Raw genomic sequence first — 8270 nt, forward strand, 5'->3', positions numbered from 1 at the left:
TTGTACATTGTTTCAAAATTTGGAATTGTTTGTGCTTTCTTTTGGGTTTATATTTCTTTTTATTTATATTTTTTTATTTTGATGATCCTCTTTCCATTTGGGGTTTTATGTATACATTATCGAAATCAGTTCATTATTTGTGTACTCATACTGCAATAGGATATGCAAACACTCATCAACAAAGTTTGCAAGTCAACTGTAAGATCTATTCCAATCAAATATTCTGGGGCCTTTTAAGTTTGCTTGCATATTATAACTTGCAGATGCTTTTGTTTGGTTGGTAAGTAGCGCAGATCTTGATTGGTTGCTTACTCTTTGAATTCATCTACTTAAATATACCAGCTGATGCCTTATTGTCATCCTTGACACTAGCTTTGTTATTGAGAAGATTAAGTAAAACATTTGATGTGCAACTATATTGTTGTCTTTTGTCTACTATCTGCCTTAGTTCTTATAGCTAAATTGAAACACGCTTATTTTTATTCGTGAAACTATCTGTTTTGAGTATTGAATATGCCTGTGCTGTTGTAAGTACCTAAGAAGGGATGGGATGTAATGAAAACGCAACATATAGTGATTAAGAGGTGCAACAAATTTTGTAGTAGGAGCTGCTGAGTTTTTCTACTGCAGCATTATAGGTACCACAGCTACATGCAACATATTCATTTAGTGCAGGATTGTAATCTAACTAGTGTTAAAAAAGGTATAGCAGCATACAACTGAAGTTGAAATAGATTGCAGGAGAATAGCAATAGCATATATTGAAGTTAGTGGTTTTGGTATCAGTAGTTACAATGTTTTGTGAAATTAGTGTGTATGTTAAAATGGTGTAAAATCACTAAGACAGTGGTAACAATAGGTGTTGTATGCATAGACCACTCCCATGCTTTCAACTTGAGTGACCTGATTCATTGTTTCCTCCTTCAATGACTTTATCTCCTTCCAGAGTTTTTTTTATGCTAGTTGTCTTAATCTGTTATGTTTTTAGTGTATTTATCAATAATATTTTCAATTTACATAAAAAAAAAACCAAAAAACAAGGAAAACAAGAAAAGAAAAGAATGGGCTTTCATATTAATAATTATTATATATTTTTGGGCTTGAAAAAAATCAATTGAGGAATATCTTTTCCGAATCAGTTAATAAGGAGTTTCGGAAACAAAGATTTGAAGCGAGATTTGATGGAAAGTTTTTGTTTTCCTTCTTTTCCCTTATTTTCATTCTTTTCCCTTTATTTTTTCGCTCTATGATCATGTTTTCTCTTATTTCTCTTGTTTTTGTATTGTCTTTATCCCGTTATTCCTTCTGCCTCTCTTCTCATTAGGTTCCCCCTCGTTTTATCTATTTGAACTATAATCTTTCTATTTTTTTGTGGATTTCATGAATACATGGTTTGGTGTGTATTGTTTCTGTTAGGGATAATCCTTGTTGATGTCTTTCTTTTGTTGTGTTTAATTAAATTAGAAAAATGTTCATGGTTATTTTCATGTTGGAGACTTTGATTTTAATTGTGTTGAACCACTTTAAAGATAAGACCATTGTTTATATTAGTGTTGACAATTTATAATAGCTCAATGATAATATATCTTGTATCGATTTTATGCCTTTGATTTGAGAGCATTCGAAGTACTCAAAAACAGTGGATACTCAAATGGTTGTAATTATTTTTAAGTGTTGATTTGATTGAATTGAATCCAGCTTGAGGACTTTTTCTTGATTATGTTTTAGCCAAATAGGACTTTGGTTTTATTTATGTTGAACCAATTTGAAAACATTCACTCCTTAATTTGTGGTGCATTGGAACAACTCAAAGCTAATTTATTGGTGCCTTATAATAAAAGTACACAATAATGATAAATCAAAAATTGATTTAAACCATAAAATCGGTAAAAGATTTGATAGTGACTTTTAATAAATATGCACAATGATGATATATATCCAACTAATTTTGTACTTAAATATTCTCAATGATGATATATCTCCAACAGCTTCAACAAATGACTATATTTTTTGTTTAAAGATATATTTCAATATTTATATTTACATTTGAATTAGTTGGTCTCTTAAACAACTTAGCTACGTTCTATGGCCGGCCATATAAAGCCTTCAATGTGTTTTCATCCGTTACTTTGATGTTGTAGCATACAACTACTCATACATCTTCAACTTGTATCCTTCACAGCTTTGTAGTACATTGACATTTCAAAATTTTCATTCGTATTATTGTTAATAGAAGTGTTTAAAATAACATAAATTCAAAAGTGTAACTTGGGGGATTGTAAAAAAATAAACAATAAATAGATTTGTTTTCAATGGATCAAACAAAGGTTGGTTTATGATTGACCCTAAAATAATTCACATTAATTATTTAAATTTTCACTGATCCGCTGTAAATAATTCATCCTTCAAATTATTATTTTCTAATAATTTAACCTTTGCATATATTTGCCCACAGCATATCATATTGATAATAATAAGTGATAATAGGGTATGCTGACAGCAAACTAAGACAAATGTGGAATTATTCACAACGAACTAAGGACAAATATTGAATTATTAGAAAATGATTAAAAGGTATTATTCACAGTAGAAGAGCAAAAGATTGGATTATAAATGTAAATTTTTCCTATAATAATTAGAAACAAAAATTGATTGTGAGATGCACATTTGACAAAAAAAACTTCATTCCTTATGCATAACAAACGGCCTAAAACTACTCTCCACACAAATTTCAACATTAAACTCTCATTTTTGTTGTATATGTATAATATACTTGAAGAGAATGATACAAGCACCAAACTTGATGAGAATGATACAAGAAAAAACAACCTATTAAAATACTAAGAAAATATATTCGTGAAACTAAAATCTACACTAATCTTGTAAAACAATCACAATACTGAAAACATTTAGACTAAGAAGTCTTTAGAATCTCGATACCAAACCGAGACACATAAAATGTTTTTCTAAAATTGTTATTTTACCATGTCCCACAATGGTGTTTGGATTTAACTTCAAGAATATGCTTTTGAGATACAATGCCGTACATTATAAGCACTAAAACAATGTAAAAGAACAAGAGATTATGTAAGATGAAAATAAAAAAATATGGTAATGGAGTATGCAAGGCTCTAAAGCCATATGCTTGTACAGAGAAATGGGAGAAAAGGAATGGATGACACAAAATCAGAAATTAAAGTTATAATCAATCACCCTTACTCATAATGCAACTACCACTATTTATAATAATTTATGCATGCTTCTGATACCACCATTTAGACATTTAACTGATCAATGATCAGGTTTCATGAAAGAAAACAAACTTACAAGTATCCGACAAAAGTAATAGGAAAACGCAAAAGTCACTTTACAAACGAAAAACGACGAGTTGTCGCCAAAAAAGACGAGTTGACATTCCTTGGGCGACGAGTCGGTTTTTATAAGCGACGAGTCGTCGCTAATTCCTGTTTTATGCACTCGTTTGTTTGCCTTTTATTTAGACTTACGTTTTGACAATTATTTGTCCCACTATTTTTTGGTACATGGTATATTACTTTATACTTATTATACTCTAAATATCCAACAATCCTACACTATCTAGAGTATATAATTTAGATTTCTACACAGTTTGAAATTACTCCCCATCTTGTACATCAATGCTTAATGTCCTTATAGATTGAATTGATACATAGTGCATTTCAACCATAAAAGGAAATAAATCCATGATGTCCTTTTGAATTGAATCAACGATATATATTTATCCTTCCAGAGAGAAGTACATACAAGATCATTTCTCTTATTGTTTCAACTTGACACTTTAAAGCCGTGTCCGTTTCTATTCATAAGTCTATAGAAGACTATGTTCACCTTGACTTCTTGAAGCGGCTATATTTGAACTTACATAGATATATTCTCCTATACATAGGTTTTTGTGTCCTTGTCACCAAACACAACAACTAAAGCTCTTCTACTTTAGAACATGAGAACTTTTTATTAACGTTTATATAATTTCATACCAAGCCCTAAGTAACTCTTTGGATCTAATTACTTTAGTTACATACCAACTTCGAATAAAGGATTCAACCTCATTAAATCATAAGACCGGACATTAATCGAGCGTTGGATTGGGTTTCTCTCATTGGTGTTAATTGTTAAAATCGGTCAAATTGAACTTTGTGTTAACATAGTCAAAAGTTATGACCCTTTCCTCGATAAGTCTCTTCACAAGGTCATGCATAAGTGAGATATGTCTCGACTTACCATTATAAACTTGACTACATGCCCTTACCAACGCTAAATTATTGTCGCAATGAGTTGCACCAGTGAAAATGGGTTATGTGATAACGGTATCTCAAACATCAGATTTCAAAGCCATTCCGCTTTCTTACTTGCCGCTAAGACAATAAATTCTGAAGTCATGGTGAAATTCGAGATACATGTTTGTTTCTTAAATGACCATGATATGACACCTCCCCTATAAACAAATACCCAACTACTCGTGGAAGAAGAATCTTCCTTATTACTAATCCAACCTGCGCCCTAATACCCTTGTAGTACCAGATGTTCTCCACTATAACATATTCTATGATTCATAGTTCCCTTCAAGTTTTTTAGTACTCTCTGTATAACTATTAATTGCATAGGTCTCTGATCTTTTTGCTAGTATATCTACTAAGCTTTCCAACCGTAAATACTATATCGGGTCTTGTAAAAGTCATGACATACATCAAAGATCCTATGATCTTCGAATAAAGAAGTTGAGAAATCGGACAACCTTTATGAGGTTTCAATTTCAAACATTCATCCATTGGAGTCGACACTGGATCACACTCAAGAATATCAAATCTCTTACGTATCTTCTCATCGTAATGAGATTGACTTAAAAATATTTGATTACTTAATCTCATAAATTTGATTCTAAAATGACATCTACCTCCCCCATATTCTTCTTTTTATAGACCGAAGATAAATAAGCCTTTACCTTCTCAACTTGCAACAAACTTGTGCCAAAGACAATCATATCATCAACATATACGAAACTGATAACTCCAGTTCCTTTATTATCTAATTCATAAGTCAACATTAGGTTGAATCTAGGTCATTGGCGGGTCACCACGACTCGGGTCAACCAACGAGTTAAATGCAGGTGAATAACGGTCCATTTTGCAAGTCTTGTCAGTTTTTTACAACCCTTCTTTTAAGCCTCCTTTGTTTGTTTCATGCCTATTAATATATGAAGTATAATAGATAAGGGATATAATCTAGCTTTGAAGAGCTTAGATTAATAAGTAAAATTTTTGGTGCTTTTCGTTTCGGATAGATTGTTTGCTAAGTTTCAATTACTCCTTCGAACAAATCTAAGAAGAAATCACTAGTGGAAAAAACCTCATTTGCTGCGGTTTTGGCCCCAAGCAATAGTGATAGCAGCAAATGTCCTACTTTAAATCCTGCGGTTCAAAACCGCAGCAAAAAAGGACATTATTTGCTGCGGTCAACACAAAACCGCAGCAAATAAGAAGGAGTATTTGCTGCGGTCAGAGGCAAAACCGCAGCAAATAAGTGGGCATTATTTGCTGCGGTTTTCCCTCTGACCGCAGCAAATACTTGCTATTTATTTTTTTCTTTTTTCGTTTTATTCTAAAAATAATCCAATAACAATACAATGTAATAACAATGATTAATCCAATAATAATCCAATGATAATCACAAATAATCACCAATAATCTCTTTGTAATAATAAACTCTCGATCGTATATATAATATAATATTATGTACGTACATATATATATATATATATATATATATTTATATATATATATATATATATATATATATATATATATATATATATATATATATATATATATATATATATATATATATATATATATATATATATATATATATATATATATATATATATATATATATATATATATATATATATATATATAATGCATTAAAGTCCTAAAAAATCTATACTAATTACAATTTATCAAGGACAAAAATTAGCAAGATACGCGGCAATCTTGTCTTTTAATTCGCGCATCTTTCAACTTCTCAAAGGGCGTGTTTCCCTCGGAATGTCGTTTAAAACCTATAATATAATATAAAATTAAAAGATTAATATAAACATTAGATTTTACCAATAATAATTATTTAAGAACGTAACAAATACTTACGGCATCTATATTTTCGACTCCAAGCTCCTTCACGGATTTTATAATATCGTTCATGTACTTCAGGGCATAGTAGCCGCATTCGACGGAAGAAGAAGGTTGTTGAAAGCACTAAGAGAAAATAGATGTTAGTGTCAAAAATGGTTAAAAACGCATAAAATTGCAACTTAACACGTAATTTCTAGCATATGACTATGATTTTCAATTCTAACCACTTCAAAAAAATAATATATACCAAATAGTGTTGTGTGCCAAGTTTCGTGCAAAACAAACCAAGTTTGAGCTACTTTATTCGCAAAAGTGCCAAAAACGCTTAAAAACGCATAAAATCGCAACTTAACACGTAATTTCTTGCATATGACTATGATTTTCAATTCTAACCACTTCAACACAATAATATATACCTAATAGTGTTGTGTGCCAAGTTTCGTGCAAAACAAACCATGTTTGAGCTACTTTATGCGCAAAAGTGCCAAAAAAGCATAAAAACGCATAAAGTCGCAACTTAACACATAATTTCTAGCATATGAATATTATTTTCAATTCTAACCACTTCAAAAAAAAAAAATATACCAAATAGTGTTGTGTGCCAAGTTTCGTGCATAACAAACCAAGTTTGAGCTACTTTACGCGCGAAATCGACAACTTAAAAACCCTTAAAATCGCAACTTAACATGTAATTTCTAGCATATGACTATGATTTTCAATTCTAACCACTTCAACACAATAATATATACCTAATAGTTTTGTGTGCCAAGTTTCGTGCAAAACAAACCACGTTTGAGCTACTTTATGCGCAAAAGTGCCAAAAAAGCTTAAAAACGCATAAAATCGCAACTTAACACATTCTAGCATATGACTATGATATACAATTCTAACCACTTCAACACAATAATATATACCAAATAGTGTTGTGTGCCAAGTTTCGTGCATAACAAACCAAGTTTAAGCTACTTTACGCGCGAAATTGACAAAAACAATTAAAAACCCTTAAAATCGCAACTTAACACGTAATTTCTAGCATATAACTATGATTTTCAATTCTATCCACTTCAACAAAATAATATATACCAAAGAGTGTTGAGTTCCAAGTTTCGTGCAAATCTAATACAAATGTGGTTGTATAAAATGAAGATACCAAAGGAGCCCACACAAGGCTGCATATAGACCTCACGACACAGCAGCAAACTAGTGACCAGACCACCTTGCACGACACGTGGAGACCAAACCTATGCATCCTGGACGTAGGCTAAAGTGGAAATGGAATCATGGTACTTAGATCTAGCTATCAAGATCCTAAAACCATTCTAAAAGACCCCGTGGACTCCTAGAAGCTGAGCTGAAGGAGGGCTGCTCGACAGTTTGCTAGATCAGAATTGTCTAAGTGTTTGTGGTTGTTTCGTGTTCTTTTTATGATCATTTGTAGTTTTTGTCTGTGTCATTAATCAAAGCTTCCGCACAAAATTAATCCTTGCATAATCAAGGCCTTAATCAGCCCCGGTTTTGCATCAAAACCATGTTTGAGCTACTTTATGCGCAAAAGTGTCAAAAACGGTTAAAAACGTATAAAATCGCAACTTAACATGTAATTTCTAGCATATGACTACGATTTTCAATTCTAACCACTTCAACACAATAATACATACCAAATAGTGTTTTGTGCCAAGTTTCGTGCAAAACAAACCAAGTTTGAGCTACTTTATGCGCAAAAGTGCCAAACACGCTTAAAACCCTTAAAATCGCAACTAAACACGTAATTTCTAGCATACGACTACGATTTTCAATTCTAACCACTTCAACACAATAATATATACCACATAATGTTGTGTTCCAAGTTTCGTGCAAATCTGATACAAATGTGGTTGTATCAAATGAAGATACCAAAGGAGCCCACACAAGGCTGCATACAGACCTCACGACACAGCAGCAAACTAGCGACCAGACCACCTTGCACGACATGTGGAGACCAAACCTATGCATCCAAGACTAGGCTAAAGTGGAAATGGAATCTTGGTACTTGGATCTAGCTATCAAGGTCCTAAAACCATTCTAACAATCCCCGTGGACTCCTAGAAGCTGAGCTGAAGGAGG

The sequence above is a fragment of the Amaranthus tricolor genome, chromosome 1, assembly GCF_026212465.1.
Source record: "Amaranthus tricolor cultivar Red isolate AtriRed21 chromosome 1, ASM2621246v1, whole genome shotgun sequence".
NCBI lineage: Eukaryota > Viridiplantae > Streptophyta > Magnoliopsida > Caryophyllales > Amaranthaceae > Amaranthus > Amaranthus tricolor.